Source organism: Prionailurus bengalensis, chromosome E4, assembly GCF_016509475.1.
Source record: "Prionailurus bengalensis isolate Pbe53 chromosome E4, Fcat_Pben_1.1_paternal_pri, whole genome shotgun sequence".
NCBI classification, from domain to species: domain Eukaryota; kingdom Metazoa; phylum Chordata; class Mammalia; order Carnivora; family Felidae; genus Prionailurus; species Prionailurus bengalensis.
Window position 1 is genome coordinate 54,538,347 of NC_057360.1, and position 18,389 is coordinate 54,556,735.

An 18,389-nucleotide genomic window follows, 5' to 3' on the forward strand; every position below is an offset into this window, starting at 1 on the left:
ATCCCTTCCTGCCAATTGCAACTTAACTAAGTGCACATCAAAACCGGGCAGGCTTTCCAATGGCTTATTTACTTCTAAGGTTTGAGCAGTAGAAGCATAGCCTAATTATTATTGACCCAAGTCATTTTTCTTGCTTAGGAAATGATTTAATAGTATTAGGAGCTGAAGTCTGGTAAAATTAGAAGCCAAAATAATCTTGTCCTTAGACCTTGAAGACTAATACAAGGTTAATGTCTCTGCCTTTTTTTAAAAAAAGTATTTTTAGAGTTTTAAACTGATACTTGCTTTCCTTTCCATATGTACCACAATAAGGTAATCACAATGAGAACTTTAAATCACCTGTAAAATACTGCATTGTAGCTATTAGTTTACTTGCCTGTCCCACGCTAGGATGAGATGTCCCCGAGGCCAGGACTGTGCACCATTTACTGACACGTGCTTCTTTCTCTGTCTAGCTTATTGCCCAGCATATCATGGGTTCTCCAGTTTAACTGAGTGAATGAAATGGCCTTCTGCATAAATTATTCTTCACTGCATCCTATTTCTTTCATTAAATATTTCTGTCCGGGAGCAAAAGGAAGTTAGTTAGAATCTATTTCTTTTGGGAAGGGGCCATAAAGAATTATAGAATTGTATGGAAAAGCATTTTAGGAAATCTAAATAGATGTACAAATATCACTTTTCCAGAGAGAATATCTTCATACTGTTTGATACTCTTAATTTGAAAGAGTTTAAAACTCACAAGAAGTTACTAAAATGGTACATGGAGTCCCTGTTTGGCCTTCATCCAAGATCCCCCCACTGATAACATCTCACATAATAGAATGCATTTGTTCAAAATTGGGAACTGACTTTGCTATAATACATATAACCACACAGCTATTCTTATTTGGGATTCACCAGTTTTTACAAGCACTTTTTTGCATGTTTGTTGATGGTTGTCAGAAGGCTTATCCCACGTATAATTTCATGCAGCCATCATTGCAATCAAAATACAGAAATGTTTGGGCACCTGGGTGGCTCAGTCGGTTAAGTGTCCAACTTCGACTCAGGTCATGATCTCATAGCTCATGAGTTTAAGCCCCACGTCAGGCTCTGTGCTGACAGCTCAGAGCCTGGAACTGCTTCAAATTTTGTCTCCATCTCTCTCTTCCCCTCCCCCATTCTCTCTATCTCTCTGTCTCAAATATAAATAAACATTAAAAAAAGAATACAGAAATATTCCATCACCACAAGAAAACTTCCTCATGCTATTACTTTATAGTCACACCTCACCACCCCCACACCACCCACCTCACATAAGATTAACCTCTAGGCACCTTTGATCTGTTCTATAATTTTGTTCCTTGGAGTGCATTACCTAAATGGGATTATACAATATGTGTCATGATTGGCTTTTTGTTTTCACTCAATAATAATTCTCTTAAGATCTATCTAGGACTCTTCCCTGAGTCTCCTTCCCGTTTTTATCTCCATAGCTTCTCCAAGTAACTTCATCTGGTCTCATAGCTTTAAATACCAGCTCTATGATGATGATTTTCAAATCCATATTTCCGGGTCCCTAGAAATCCAGTCTTAGGTATTCAGACATTTACTTTATGATTTCATGACCCGTTAATACATTTTTCAAAACTAACCTGCTTAAAAAATCCCCCTCAAACCTACAGAAGATTAGAAAACTTTAAACTTTTTCATTTCAAAACCCACTATTTGCCGAATTGCCCAAGACAAATACTGAAGAGCTCTCTGATTTCTCTATTTATTTCTCACATTAAATTCATTTGTATCTTAGTTGATTTCAACTACAACTGTATCCTGAGTTTGAATGCATGCATTCTCTCTGGGAGTAAGTATGGAGCAGAGGTTAGGAGCTTATACACTGGGTCCAAACCCTGCTTCTGCTCCTTGCTAGAAGTGAGACCTTAGTTCAGTTGTTTAGGGTCTCTATACCTCCACTCTGTCACTTGTGACAGAAAGGCAAAATAGCACATACCTCGTGAAGTTGTTGTGAAATTAATCAATTTAAAGTATGAGCACTTTAAATTTTTTTTTTTTTTTCATTTCAGTAATCTCTACACCTGATGTGGGGCTTGAACTCATGATGCTGAGGTCAAGAGTCACATGCTCTCCCAACGGAGCCAGCCAGGTGCCCCAAAGTATGAGCACTTTTAACAATCCCTGGTACACCATAAACACTCAAAAAATACTAGTTACTCAGTCCCTTGTTCACAAATACTGTAGAATGGCTATTATGGGATAGGCATTATTGTAGTTTCTGAGGATTTAACAGTGAACAGAGCAGAGATTCTGGCCTTAAGGAACCCACTTTCTAATGGGAGCTGGGAGGTGGTGGTAGAAATGAATAAATATACGTGACCGCTACAGTTACTACGGAAGTGAGTCACTGATATTCCTTTAAGAGAACCAGCTATGAGGAACAGAGGTGGCTGCTGATCTCTAATTGTCATTCCTCCGGACCACCTACTGTGTACCCCCCTCTCTGCCCCCATCTCTTCCCCCAGGCTGATTCTAAACTGACTGATCAGGGGTGCCAGAGCTAGGTCATTTCTCCTCACAGGAGACTCCACTAACAGGCTGTCTTCACGTGAGGGCTCCCCATCAGGCTGGCCAAGACCTTCTCAGGGCCACACTGCAATCTGAGGCCCTCCCTACCTGCTCTTCTAACCAACCCTCCCCCCTTTCCTCTGTTCCTTCACTGGTATCAGACCTGCACTCAAGTCCGAAGACTCTGCCCATCTTCTCCTCCTCCCTCTCGCTTTATCCTTCTAAGGCATTTCCCCCAGTAAAGCTCTTGCACATCTAAATCCACCTTAGCATCTGCTTCTTGGAGGATGCAGACTGAGTCAGCAGGAGAAATAAAAATTAAATGGGATCAGGGAGACAGAAAGTGACTCAGAGACGGAATTATCACAGAATACATAGAACTATTGAATGCCTTTTTAATCAGATGGGTAGAATCTGTTAACTCATGAGTAAACGAGGTGTGCAAATATCTGAAGAGTGTATATGGCGGTAGAGGCAATAGCAAGTGTAGGGACTCTGAGATGACAGCGTGCTTGGTGTGTTTAAGGACCAGCAAGGAGCCAAGACATCCAGAATGACTTGAGCAAGGGGGTGAGTGAGAGGAGAAAAGGTCAGGTAACTGGGGGAGAACCAGAGCACTTGCAGACCCAGAAAAAGATTGGATTTTTCCTTTCACTGAGATGGGATGCCATTAGAGTGTTGTCGGGAGAAGACTGACATGATCTGACTTTTTTTTTTAAAGCAGGATTACTCTATCTGCTCCTCAGAGACCCGAGTTAAAGTTGGTGTGGCAGATAGGATTCTAGATGGGCTACGAGGACCCTCCCCACTTTGGACACACGCCGCACCATTCTCACTGCTCGAGTGTGGGTGGAATCTGTGAATACAATAGAGTATCACTTCTGTGATTTTGCTACTAATCAATCGACTGTGCTGATCACAAGGGAAATTATGCCGCTCCAGCCTGAGGTAGGCCCTTAAAAAGGAAAGCAGCAGCAGCAGGTCGGAACCTGCCAGCATGGAAGGAAACAAAGAGCCACGCTGTGAAATGTCTATGTGGGCCCCAGGGTGAGGCGTTACCGGCAGCATCTAGGAGCTGAGCGTGAGTCCCTGGTCAACTGCTGATGAGAAGCAAGGACCTCAGTCGTCCAATCACAAGGAATGAAATGCTGCCAACAACCTGTGAGCTTGAAAGAGCCTCAGAAGAGATTGCTGACAACCTGATTTCAGCCTGAGGAGACCCCGAGAAGACCCAATTAACCTGGACCTGGACCGCTGACGCACAGACTGAGAAAACAAGTTGTTGTTTTCATAATAAGTAATAGACAAATACCATAAATAATACATTGGTGTTGTTTGAAGCTACTACATGGATAGTAACTTGTTATGCAGCACTAGAGAACAAACCCAGCTGATGACGGTGGCAGAGAGCAGACAGACGTGTTAAGGAGGAAATAGCAATGATCCTCCATTGAGGAGAGGATGATGGCTTGGATCAGGGTACATATTGGATCGATGATCCATTCTGTGATGGTCAAGCCAACAGCACTTGCTGATGGAGTGGTTGCAGAATGCAAGAGAAAGGTGTCAAGGATGATTATAAGGTGTTTGGCAATTAGAAGTGTGGGATGGTCAATCACTGAGAACAGTAAACTATCAGAGGAGCAGGTTTGGTGTCTTCTTGGCAGGTGGGATCAGTAGAATCATGGATTTTGTTCAACTGGAATGCCAAGTAGACATCAGAATGCACATATCCAGCAGGCACACTTGACATACGAGTCAGGAATCATGGACGAGGTCCAGGCTGCACATGTACATTTGAAGTCATCAGTAAGTAAATGACATTTAAAACCATAAAACTGGACAAAATCACAGAAATTGTTATTACTAATATTTTCAGACTTGCCCAAGCCCCCTTCATCTCTCACTTGGACTTCTTTGTTAATTTTCTAACTGCTCTCCCTGTACCCACCCTCCATACTGTTGCTAGAGTGATTTCGAAAAACATACATGCAAATCCGTGTAGGCCACTTTCTTATTACCCTCCAGAGGACTCCTCTCACACGAAATTAGTTTCTATTGTATTTCAGATCACCCCAAAATTTAGTGATTTAAAGCCACACAAACTCATTTTAGTTCTTCCTTGTGTGTTTCTGTTGACTGAATGGTCTAAAGTGTTCAGCTGAAAAAAATAAAGTGATCAGCTGAGGCTGAATGCTTTAGGGAGAGGCCTTACTCACAGATTTTGTTGTTACCTAGCTGGTCAAGGAGTCGAGGATATAACTGGGATGGCTCCTTTCTTCTCAGATGTGGTCTCTACCACTCCAGCAGGCTAGCCCAGACTTCTTCCCATGGTAGACTCCAAGTTCCAAAGAGTAGCAGGAGGGAGCAAGCCCCAATGTACCAGCATTTTTCTAGCCTATGTTTATGTCATGTTTCCTTATGTCCCATTGGCCAAAGCAAACCATGATTCTAGAGGCAGAGAAATAGCCTCCACCTCTTTATGAGATCATAAAGAGGTCTGCATTTATGAGACCAATGCAAAGGTGCATTGCAAAGAGGGATGTGCAAAACAGGAGACGAGAAAAATTACAATAACACATAGATGATAATTGTGAATCCTTACTATGGCTTTCGAAGTACTGCGTGATCTGACCTCCATCTACCTCTTCAACACATCTACTCTTTCTCTCTCTTCTTAATAGACATTTTGTAGAGTAGTTTTAGGTTCAGAGCATAATTGAGCAGAAGGTACAGATTTCCTCTGACCTCTGTCCCCAAGCATGCGTAGGCTCCCCCATTATCAACATCCCCTGCCATCTGCTCTCTTTTCTTGCCTCAACTCTTGAGCCATAATGGTCTTCTGTAATTTAATTGAACAAGCTTGTTCTTGGTTCAGAGAATCTGCTGCTCCCACTGTCTAGAATATTCTTCCCCCCGATGTTGGCCTGGTGGACTCTTCAGCTTAATGTGCTCCTCTGAGACAGACTTTCTCCCACTTCCTGACCACTTATTTTACTCTCTGGTTGAATTCTCTTCACATCACTTATGACCATCTGATCTTTTTCTAGTTCATTTACTTGTCCTGCACATGTCTTTGTGAAAAAGAGTGGAAGCTCCATGAGAACAGGGACTTTATTTTGTTCACCCCAATAAATGTATCTTGCATAGAGTGGATATTTTAACAACAACTGTTAAATAAAATTCTCAAATGCCAAGTGAAGAGTGTTATCCCATCATGGAAAATTGAGAGCTGCCTGCAATACAAAGACCCCAGTTGAGCCAAGTTTTATGTGAAATCTGCATAACTTAACTTGATAAAACAATAGAAAACTCTTTAAAAAATAGGAGACAAATTTGTCTTTTAGACACTCAGGTAAAATTTACTATCTTTTAAAGGAATTTACGATGTCAAATTTCTTTTTAAAGGATTTCTTTCTCAGTGATGTGTGTAAGATATAGCAAATGGTACCCAGATCCATGGGTTACTATCCTGCCAGCTGCTCATCCTGAACTTCTCTGTTCTGATTAATAACAAGTAATCAAATATCCTGTAATAAATAGGAAGGTCCTAATGCTTACTTTCTGTACTTTCTGACATGTTGTTTTTAAATAATTTTTTAAAAAATTTATTTATTTATTTTGAGAGAGAGAGAGAGAGAGTATGAGCAGGAGTGGGGCAGAGAGAGAGAGAGACAGAAAGTATCTCAAGCAGGCTCTGCACCGCCAGCTCAGAGCCCGATGGGGCGCTCCAGCCTACAAACCAAGAGATCATGACCTGAGCCAAAACCAAGAGTCTGATGCTCAACTGACTGAGCCACCCAGGCACCCTATGACATGTTTGCCAAAAGCCACTCATCAATAAATTTTATTTCTCAACTAACTCCCTGTTATGGACTTAAAGTTTGTGTTCCCAACCCCACCTTCACCTGTAGCCCAAAGTTCGTAGGTGGAAGGCCTAACCCTCAATGTAATATTAGGAGGTGGGAAGTTTGGAAAGTAATTAGATGTATATGAAGTCACGAGGGTGCAAGCCCCGTGAAGGGATTAGTGTCTTTTTAAGAAAAGGAAGAGACACAGAGCTTCCCCCCACAGCCATGTGAGGACACAGTGAAAAGGCAGCCACCTGCAATCCAGGAAGTGGGCTCCCACCAGAACCCAACCTTGCTAACACCTTGATCTTGAACTCCAGCCTCTGGGACTATTAGAAAGAAATATCTGTTAAGTATCCAGTCTATGGTATTCGTTATAGCGGCCCAAGCTAACTAGGACATTTTCTTTCTGCTTTCGTCCATTTTCTTTCTCCTTGTGGAATTCATCTTTTCTGGATCCACCGGTTCTAGTGGCTGTACTTTCCAGGAGATATTCACAGTGATGCCTCCTTACATCAGATTCATCTGTCTGCTCCTGTGCCATTCACTTTTCTTAAATGAAACAAGTCTTGTCTCCTCTAATTCCACGCCAGCATTCACCAACATCCTCTCATATACTGCAGGGGACATCCATTCTCTTGGCAGGAGGCAGAGGACATCCCAGGCACTGCACTGGATGACTTAAATCTGGCCCCCAGACGTCAGTGCGCAAATAGAGAGGAGTGCAGATCGTATGGGCTTGGGGTGAAGTGGCAGGAGAATAATATCCCAGGGATTCTGGAATTCTGAAACTGCATCGAACAGAGTTACTGCATAGAGACAGGCAATGTGTTTACTTGCTATTTTTGTTTTCCTTCTGGGAACAGGAAGCCTTCCTTTCCCAGCTTCCCTTGTAACTCAGTGGGCCATAGGACGAGCTCTATTCAATGATATGTTTGTGGAAGTAATCCACAGCACCTTCAGGCTTGGAGCCAAAGCGGGGTGGGAAGGATGGAGGAGGGTGGGAAGAAGCTCGACACGGCATCCTCTGAGGGTTATCTGTCACAAGGAAAGCAACGGAAGTAGATGTCTGGCTGAAGAGCAAGTAGGCAGACTTTCCTTCTCCTGGGATGAGTGGCAATTAGGAAACATTCATATGATTCTCAGTAGCTTCTGGTGACGCACACACACAAGCGTTCATTTGAGATTCACAGTATGTAGAGGAGGATCCTTACAGAAAACCAGAGAATTGTGTGCTGTGCTACCTCGCCTGTGCTGCGGGTGCCTCGGGGCCACAGGGGAGGCCCTGTGATGGAGCCGCTATAAATCATCAAGACTTAAGGTTAAAAGTGTTTTGAGACAGTTTTGATTTAAAATTTTAATGTATTTCACCTATCCATTACTCTGTCCATATACAATTTTGATGTATTTGGCTTATATTTTATCCAACCAGCTTCATCACGGACAGCTGTTAATTTATAGTGATTTGCAGTAGGTAAATCGTAAAATAAAATCTGTACGATTAAAAAAAATAACAGAACCGCATAAACAAAATAAGAAACAGGGAAAGAAGTAGAGACAAAGACTAAAGCTACTCAGAGAAGAAGAAAGAAAGAAAGAAAGAAAGAAAGAAAGAAAGAAAGAAAGAAAGAAAGAGAAAGAAAGAAAGAAAGAGAAAGAAAGAAAGAAAGAAAGAGAAAGAAAGAAAGAAAGAAAGAAAGAGAAAGATAACCAGGGAGTGGGAACAAGGGAACACTACTAGTGGTTGTTTCTAGTGTTGACCCCCTGGGGTCCCTAGGAAAGAGCCTTCACTCTTCAGGCAGGGGAAGGAGGAGTTGTTCTGACACTGGGGCTGGCGAAGGGGGTAGAGGGGTCTCAGGCACCTCTTCCACAGACATTCAAGCAATTCCCTGTTGTCAACACGACCTCACACCCCCGATTTCATGGGTTGTGAGATTTGTGATGAGAGCTTCGGTCTCAAAAATACCTTTTTCCGGAAGGCAGTCAGAGTCCAGCTTCCTCTGTTTGCTCTCTGCCTTTAGCAGACACTTGTGGGTCACTGTGAGGCACAAACCCTCAGTCCAGCTGACTTCAGGGCAGTGATGGAGAGTCTGTATCCCACATGAAGCATGGCCTCAGTCTCTCTGGGCTTTGCTGCCCAGGGACTGTCTGAACCCCCTGCCTGGAAACAGCCCGGAAGTGGGAAAGTTTTAATAGTTTTAATAGTCCCGGAAGCAGCCCTTGAGGGTTGGGGGAGAGAGTCACGAATAAAGGCTCTCACCTGCTCTGAGCCAGTTCTACATGGTTCCTCAGAAAGCTCCCAAAGAACCTGAGACCCAGTTGTGCTCAGAGGTAACCAGTTCAGGACCGCCCCTTTCCCATCTCACATTCCCCACCCCCTCATTTTTGCTGTCTTGGTTCACGTCTCAAATAAGGCCTTTCTCACCTCTGTTTTCAGGAAGAACCCGAAGTAAGACTCGACTCTCCAACTTCCAATATCTTGTTAATATATCTGCTGTGGTTTCTCCTCTTGCTCTTTTTGTCCTTGTAGTGTATACTTTTCAATTTCTTATTGTCATTTCTGCAGAGTTAGGAGGGAAGTGGAGATAATATGTCTTTTCACATTGCTCTTCTTCCCTTTGCCGACTCCTACTCAACTCTCAGCTTCAACGTCACTTCCTCAGGGAAGCCTTCTTGGATTGTCCCATCAAAATGAGGCCCCTTGTTTGGCTTTCTTGTACTATCTCACATCTGTCTTCATAGCCCTTAACATAATTTGCAATATATCTTTGTGGGTTTACCACTCTCCTGGTAGAATCTAAGCTCCATGAATCAGCCTTCAAGTCTTTTATGGACATCTGTGTTTTTGTTCAATGAATGAAGGACTCTCCCCTGCCCAACATGTTCTAAACAAATCCAGCCTCCCTATTCTGCTGTATAGTGGTTAGGCAACTACTCAAGGCACCCTCCTAGAGATCTTTTTTTGCACCTCTTCTGGGAAAGGCTCAGCTTTGAGCCAACTCAGAATTATGTCATCAGGAGCTAGTGGTCAGCTAACAAAACCTATGAGCATGGAGTGAGAGGGCAGCTAGCTGGTTTGGGGAATGGAGACAAGAAAAGGACAAACACACAAACACCAGGCTAGACTTGCTTTGCTTCCCCACCCTCTGCTCTGGTTAACTCACTGACCGACTCCCAGAATTTTATGACTCGAATCGCTCTATAATGCAGAAATGTCTCACCGCACCATGTTCCCGGCGATCCTGATACTATCTCATCCCTTGACTTAGAGAGTGAGTCTCCTACCCTGCTGAGGCACCCTGTACCTGCCCAGCCCCAAGACACTCTGAGAACCACCTTCATAAGACCTTCGAAACAGAATGTGGGGATTGTGCCCTTTAAAGTCTTATGTAATTGATCATTATTGTTTGCGGGACAAAAATAAGTGATCATCACAAGTAAAAATACCCGAGATGTGTTACAGAGATAGGCCAAAGATTATTCACTGTAAAGAACCACTAACACAAGACGAAGTGATTGAGAAGGTATCCGCTGCTTTCCTGAAAGTCCTTCATGTGACATCCGTCTCCACAATGCACCTGATTTTAAAACTAGCACATGTATGACATATAATACAACATTTATAAATTAAGGAAGCCCACCTCTTTTAAGTAATATTCTTTAAATCTCTCTTTCTGACAGTCCGACTATTTGCACAGTAACTGTGATAGGCGCGTTTTCGGAAAATAGTGAATAAAAACTGACAAGCTATCTGGGGAATCTGAATGTATAATTGATAGGGGCATAAATTAATATGATTAGGCCTTTATTGGGTGCAGTGGCTGCCAAACCTACAAAAGGGGCCTGGAATGAAACACGGCTGTGGTCTCTGTGCTGATAGACATCAATATGTAATGTGGATTATCTCAAGCTTTCTCATGTGGTCTGCTTATGACAGCACTGAGCCTAATTGAAATTTTTATCTTTTTGTTGCATACAGACAGTTTTGGCTGGTCACTTCCTTTGGAAAGAGGAGCAAACCAGGTGATAGAAAGAAAGAAAGAAAGAAAGAAATCAAGGTTTTCAGTGAAGGTCTTAATAAAATCATTTTATAAAGGCTTTAGAAATTAGTCCTTTGTAAAGCCACGCTGGAGATCCTGACTTCTGGAAATTCCTTCACACTGTGGTTTTTTGAATATTAAGCAGGCATGTCCAAACCAAAGATACAAAGACACAGAAGATTCAGTCCCTTCTGTGGAAATGAATGGGTTCTTCACCAAATCATGGTTAATAGTGTAGCCTTTGATACTGTTATAAAACCGTTTATTAGGGACTGTGATAAAATACATCTTTGCAGAATAGCATCTGTATTTCCATAAGTAACAAAAATAAAATAAAATAAAATAATGAGATTAAAATGCTTTCCATTCTAAACAACAAATTCACATGCTTCGGTTATGTAGTTATCATTCCTATTTCTCAGTGTTGTTTACATGCGGTTTTCCACTGCGTGTTTTAGGTTGTAGTCCTTTTTTTTTTATTTTACTTTCTAACGTTTATTTATTTTTGAGACAGAGAGAGACAGAGCATGAACGGGGGAGGGTCAGAGAGAGAGGGAGACACAGAATCTGAAACAGACTCCAGGCTCTAAGCTGTCAGCACAGAGCCCGGCATGGGGCTCGAACTCATGGAGTGCAAGATCATGACCTGAGCCAAAGTCGGACACTTAACCTACTGAGCCACCCAGGCGCCCCAAGGTTGTAGTTCTAAAAGCAAAATTAGGAGGTTGGAGTCGTGATATTTACAGAAGGATATGTGAAGTTTCATAGATCAAATCACATACATCCGTAATTTTCCAGGACTTCATCATTTTACTGCATGTAAAATATTAGTCACATTTTGCATGTGCCCTTGGCGGTAATAAGTTTAGGATGTGAAAGAAGCTCAATATGATTTTGGGGAACGTTTGTGTACTGCAACCAGAAAGGTCGTATGTTTTATGTACTTTGTGATAAAAGTGAGTGTTGATATCTGGGGACTGGACAATGAAAACTAATGGGGCATTGGAACTTTCTTGGTGACCTCATGAAGCAATTTACGATCCTTTTATCACCCCTAATATGATGTTGTCATAAAAATGATCTTTTAATTAAATGTAACAGGAAAACTCTGCACTCTCATTGGGGTGTTTCTGGTCCTGGCGAGTTACCATTTTTAATGGCATACCTTCAGCAGTTGGCAATGTTAGATTTATAAAATACTGTTCCTCTCGAGTACTTTCAGAGCTACAATCTCTGTAGCTGTATCTACCCAAGAGACTGGCGAGTAAAAAAAAAAAAGCAACGGGAAGAGTTTCTCGAAGAGAAAGGCAGTGGAGTATCGTGGAATGACAACTAGACCAAGAAGAGAAATGGACCATCATTTATGAAGTGCCTACTATGTGCTAGGCATTCTGCCAAGAACTTTACCATAACTTTTATTTCACTTAGCATAGCTCTTGTTCTCTGGAGAGCTGGGCTGTATTTCTGATTCTGCCACTATTTGGTTGTATGAAGTTGGGTACATAACTCTGATCTCAGTTTTCCTTTCTGTCAATGGGGTGGGAGGGAAAAGAATAGGAAAAAATGCTTTCTAAGTCCAGCTTTAACTTTCTAAAGAAGAAGTAAAACAATGAGGACATAAGAGTGAAGGAGAATCAGAGCAAAGAGCATTACTGAATGTAACCTTCAACCATCCATTGTCCTGAGTTTTGGAGACACAGATGATAATAATCTAGTCCATGCTATTAAAGAACTTGTAGCTTTGTGAGAGAACGCCATGTTAGTATGGAAATAAGTTCATGGGTAGTGACATGCACAGAGGGCTTTGAAATAAGGTGAAGGCTGAAATCAAATAAATGTTTAAGGCAGGATTCCAGGCGGAGATGATGGCCAGTGAATCCTTAAGTAATTAGAAGTGTGACCTGGGTAAAGACAGGTGGGAATGAGGGGTGCCTGGGTGGCTCAGTTGGTTAAGTGTCCAACTCTTGATTTCTGCTCAGGTCATGATCTCACGATTTGTGAGTTCAAGCCCTGCCTCAAGTTCCACATCAGGCTCTGCACTGGCAGTGCACAGCCTGCTTGGGATTCTCTCTCTCTCTCTTTCTGTGCTTCCCCTGCTTGTGTTCTTTCTCTCTCTTTCTCAAAATAAATAAGTGAACTAAAAAAAAAAACCAGGTGGTAACAGTGTCCCATGCAGAAGAAAGTCTTGGATGAAATAGCCTGGGATATACAAGGAACTGCAAGAGGTTTGGTGTTACCGGGGCATGAAACACAAGGCAGGTAGTAGGAGGAGGAACAAAAATTGAAGACAGAGGAGAGCATTTCAGGAAAATTTTTGCAGGTTGGGCTAGGGAATGTGGACTTTATCCCAATGGAAATAGGGAGCCACAGACAGGTCAGATTGAGTGTAGAAAAATGACCCCAGCTACAATAAGAGAAGAGATCTAAGCAAGGCAAACACGGAGGCAGGGAGGTCACTTAAGCAGGTACTGCAACACTGGTAGAAAGATGCTGTGCCATGTCCTCAAGCCAGGGAATTGGTGTGGCTGTTGAAAGGAGAAGGCAGTTATGAGGAATGTTTGGAGGATAAAATCATTAAGGGTGTGGGCTTGACTAGATGTGGGGTCAGTCTAAGAAAAGAGAACCAAAGTGCTGCCCAACTCCATCACTTCAGCAAAACTCAAAGTCCCTTAATTTAGTGGAAAAACTCAAACACTTTCTTTGTTGCTATGGTCTCAAAAAACCAAAAACAGTCGATTCACTGAAATCTTCATTTTTCACCAGGTGATTGGCACGGACCCCGCTCTTTTTAACATTTGGACCCCCAGTTGATACCTGGGGATGAGGAAGCCCTGGGCTATAGGGTGATATACCAACATGGCAGTAGGTGCAGAGGAGGAAGCCGGTGCCTCAACTCTCAGTCTACATGGTTACTCCTTACACACCCTGCCTCTTCTGTGACAGGAGGATTTAAAGCAAGTCTTTTAGGTTAGTATTGATTGTCATTAGGATTCAAAATTTTGAAAATATTTAAAAAAATCTTAATGTTTATTTATTTTTGAGAGATAGAGACAGAGCATGAGCAGGGGAGGGGAAGAGAGAGAGAGGGAGACACAGAATCTGAAGCAGGCTCCAGGCTCTGAGCTGTCAGCACAGAGCCCAAGGTGGGGCTTGAACCCACGAAATAAGTCATACAGAGAAAGACAAATGCCACATGTTTTCACTCTTATGTGGATCCTGAGAAACTTAACAGAAGTCCATGGGGGAGGGGAAGAAAAAAAAAGAGGTTAGAGAGGGAGGGAGCCAAAGCATAAGAGACTCTTAAAAACTAAGAACAAACTGAGGGTTGATGGGGGGTAGGAGGGAGGGGAGGGTGGGTGATGGGTATTGAGGAGGGCACCTTTTGGGATGAGCACTGGGTGTTGTATGGAAAACAATTTGACAATAAATTTCATATTAAAAAAAAGAAAGAAAAGATTTAAATTCTTTTCTCTGATAACAAAAAGATTTATAACCAATAGTTTTCCTTAGGGAAAAGAATTGTCCTTGCATTTAAAATTTCTTTGAGTTCCTACATATTTGCCTGAATAGTGACAAGTAGTAGCTATGATACTTTTAAAAAATTGGCACATTTAAAATATCAACACCCTAAAGCTTGAGAAAGAAGCCCAAAGTAATCCACTACAGCACTCATTTACATGAGATGTGTTCTTTTCACACGAGTGTTCTTGACAGTGTGACTGGTTCTTGATTTTCCATGGTGTTTGGATAATTGGATAAAACAAATAATCCCAAGTCTCACTCTAACCAATATTTTCAATCTTCCTGTGTACCAAACTTTTTACTATGGCTGCAATCAAGCAGCAAAATTAACTGGCTTGAGTTTTATCTTTTTCCCACTTCAAGACCTGTTGGGGATTTTACCCTGGGACACTGAGAAACATGGAACACAATAGACCTTGCATATTAGCAAACTAGCTGATATTTAACAATGACGGTACATTCCATTTTGTAAGCCACTGACAAATTCGTTAACTCTGCACTCTATCTTTCAATCTTTTGAGCTATGAAATCCTAACAATTCAAATCAACATTATCTCAGCCCAATGTTAATAAAAGAGTTGCTCAGGGACCAGAGTCAACGGCCCAAGAATTAAAATCAGGTAGGAAATAGCAACATATGGCTGTAGCCACAGTGTTGGAATATGAATGTTAATAGCTTAGTACATTTGGAGCCCGATAGTGAGTTTTAGTTAGCACGGTTCTACTGCTTTTCTCTCAGAAGGTTGGTAAGGTTGGCAACTAATGAATTCGAGAGACTAAAGGGTTCTCACATTGACCCTCTCTCCACTCTTATTGATTCAAGCCACTTTTAGGTCTTGATTGGATTCTTTAAACATCTTCCTACTTCCTAACTAATCTCTTTACTTCAGATTACTTCTGGAATACCTTGCACTCTGTGTAAGAGTTGTGATCCTGACTGGTCCTCACATTTCCATAGCCTTCTATGGTGCATCTGGTAAAATGCAAGTCCCTTTACTGGCATAGAACCATTTATGGTTCATCCTCTGACTATGTGTCTAGCCTCATGTCCTGACACTTTCCTTCATAATCCCTGAGTTCCAGCCAAGTTAAACCACCAGTTGGTTTTCATGCTACCTTTTCTTATGCCTAGCCCCAAGTCGCATAGTGCAAGCCTAACAATCCATCAAAAACCACTGGCTGAGACCAGTGATATTGAATGACTCCTAAAAAAGTAAGGGCAGGGACAGCTGGATGGCTCATTTGGTTAAACATCCCATTCTTGGTTTCGGTTTGTGGGTTCAAGCCCCATGTCGGGCTCTTTGGCGACAGTGTGGGTCCTGCTTGGGATTCTCTCTTTCCCTCCCTCTCTGCCTCCCCCGACTAAATAAATAAATAGACATTAAAAAAATTAAGAAAAAAAAAAGTAAGGGCATGGAAGTTAGAAAGAAGTGGGCTGGAATCCAGGGTTCACTGGATTGACTGCAGGACCATGAAGGAATTACTTAAGTCTTTTAACTATCAGAGCCCTTACGCCAAAACCCGGATAACAGTATCTACATCATACTGAAAAAATTAAAGAGCAAATGTACGTAAAGCTTAAAGCACAGTGCCTGGCATTGGTAAGGGCTCAAAGTATTAGATGTTAAAATATTATTAGCAGTAATTTTTTTAAGTTTACTTATTTATTTTTGAGATCGAGTGGGGGTTGCAGAGAGAGAGAGGGAGAGAGAGAGCATCTAAGCAGGCTCCACACTGTCAGTGCAGAGCCCGACTTGGGACTCAAACTCACCAACTGTGAGATCATGACCTGAGCCAAACTCAAAAGTCAGAGGCTTAACCAACTGAGCCATCCAGCCGCCCCATTAATGGTAATTTTTAATCACCCTTGCATGCCTCCCTCAAGTCCAAATTAGTAGTCAGCCGTATTCCTAGACATTTGCTTCCTGTGTGTCTTTAAATACCTGTCTCGTCTACCATGCTGTGCAGAATTTGTGTACCTCACGGGGAAGGTCAAGACCTGTCTTCAAATGAATTAATGATGAAAGGAAACCTTCACTCTACTGTTCCGGTAAATATAGAATAAGGTACATTTTTTTCCACACCTGTTTCAACTCAAGAAGGATTCTATATGAAAGTTTATAGCACATTACTAATCTCATTCTTATTTGAAAATGGGATTTTATTATTTTTTTTCAAGAATGTGTTGAAGGACAGCTAACAAACCTATGCTTCACTGATTTGAGTAACATGCACTTCATTCTGTAAAATTATTATTTTAATGGCACATTTTAGCAAATTACCTGGCATCTTGGTAGTGGAAGTAATGGTGTTATTTTGTTTTTATTTAGTTGTCTCTTCTAATCTTCCTTCCTGTTACTTATAACTACATTCTTCTTTTTTTTTTAATTTTTTTAACGTTTATTTATTTTTGAGACAGAGAGAGACAGAGCATGAACAGGGGAGGAGCAAAGAGAGAGGGAGACACAGAATCTGAAACAGGCTCCAGTCTCTGAGCTGTCAGCGCAGAGCCCGACGCGGGGCTCGAACTCATGGACCGTGAGATCATGACCTGAGCCGAAGTCGGACGCTTAACCGACCAAGCCACCCAGGCGCCCCAGTACATTCTTATAACCTCTGTTTGCTTTAGCTGTTCTTGTCCCTATCTTCTGTTTCAATCAAGTGGGATGAAGTCTGTTAGAAGAAGACAAAAGTGACCCCACGAAGGCACACATAGAGCCACTCTTTGAAAGTATCTTAGGGGCACCTGGGAGGCTCAGTCAGACCTTGATTTCAGCTCAGGTTATGATCTCACAGTTCATGAGTTTATTCGTGAGTTTGAGCCTCCCATGAGTGCAGAGCCTGATTAGGATTCTTTCTCCCTCCCCTCACTCTACCCCTCCTGACCCCTCTCTCTCTCAAGGTAAATAAATAAACTTAAAAAAAAAAGAGTCTAGTCTACCAACTTGAGACAAAAGTAGACATTTACTTTTAATATTATTTCATTTGATTAATATATAATTTTACAAGTAATAAATAATTTTCATTGTATGAAAGCACCACACTGACTCCCCCTTGGCCCCCAGATCCTTTTCTATGCTACTATTAGAACATCTATATAGGTGTGTGTATTACATATATATTAATAATGTTTTTATACTGAATTCATAGTTCTTTTTATGAGCATTAAATTTTTAATGTTTAACAGCATCTCCTGGAAAGCTTTCCGTGTCACTATATAGAAGGCTTAAGGTTTAAAGTTTTGCATAGTATTCCATAATATAGCGATACTATGATTTATTCACCATGCCACTAGATAAATACTTAGATTATTTCCATGTTCCATACTTAACATGTTCCATGTTACAACAGTGCTGTGCTAACACCTTTATACGTGTCTCCTTATATAACTAGATTTATATTTCTCTGGGAGTAGATACCGAGAAGTGGAATTTGCTGTCATAGCGTTTGGACTCGGAAAAATGTAATTTTATTCAATTGTTTTTTCAACAAGAAGACAATCTGATGGTATAAAATTCGGAAGTTATGAAAGGGGATTTACCTTCCTACACCTGTCCGCTGATCTCATAGTTGCCTCTCAGGAAGCAACCAGTGTTACCATTTTTCTTGTATGTCCTTCAAAAGATATTTTTTCCATATTCAAGCCAACAATTAGATAAACCTATTTACATTTATGTGTATATTACGTAGGCAAAGGTGTGTGTGTGTGTGTGTGTGTGTGTGTGTGTGTGTGTTAGCAAGCCTATAATTCCTTCCCTGCCTTTCTGAAAAATCCCCACGTATGGTCTTATGTTGTCTTACTTGACATGCATCTTCGAATATCTTACCACCAAAATATCAATGTATGTGATTAAGGGGGTGCTGCTTCAGGCTATACAAGGGGTATAAGGTCAATAATGCATTTTTAAAATTGAAAATATTTTGAATTCTAAAACCACCTGGCCTCAAGGATTGCAGGTAAGAGATTATAGACTGGATCTATTCTTTTGAATTCTTTGACCCTTTTGATCCCAGAAATCTTAATGAAATTCACAATATGCTTTTTGTTGTTTATCACTGTGTTTAGAAATATTTTCATATTTCACAAAATAATATGCATATTTTACATGTAATTTATCTTAGATATATTTTCACATAATATTATAAAGCATATCTCAGTTTTTAACAGACGCATGTCACTGCATTCTATGGATGTACCATAATTTGTTTAATGAACCCTTTATTGATGGTCATTTAGCGGACAAAAAATACTACAATGAATAAATTGCTGAGTCAAAGTACATATACGTTTATATTCTTATAGATACCTCCAATTTTTTTCTATACAAGTTGTGGTGGGCTAAAGATGGCTGCAGGTGCCTGGGTGGCTCAGTAGGTTGAGCATCTGATTCTTGATTTCAGCTCAGGTCAT

The 18,389-nt window shown here is 41.3% G+C and overlaps 1 long non-coding RNA gene across 1 annotated transcript; it reads right to left on the reverse strand.

Moving 5' to 3' along the window:
- Positions 1-454: 454 nt before the first annotated feature.
- On the reverse strand, positions 455-4,987 carry LOC122476229. Its single transcript, XR_006295422.1, has 2 exons — positions 4,785-4,987; positions 455-560 (listed from the first exon to the last, which is right to left on the reverse strand). It is a non-coding gene; the product is annotated as an uncharacterized LOC122476229 (long non-coding RNA).
- Positions 4,988-18,389: the final 13,402 nt, after the last annotated feature.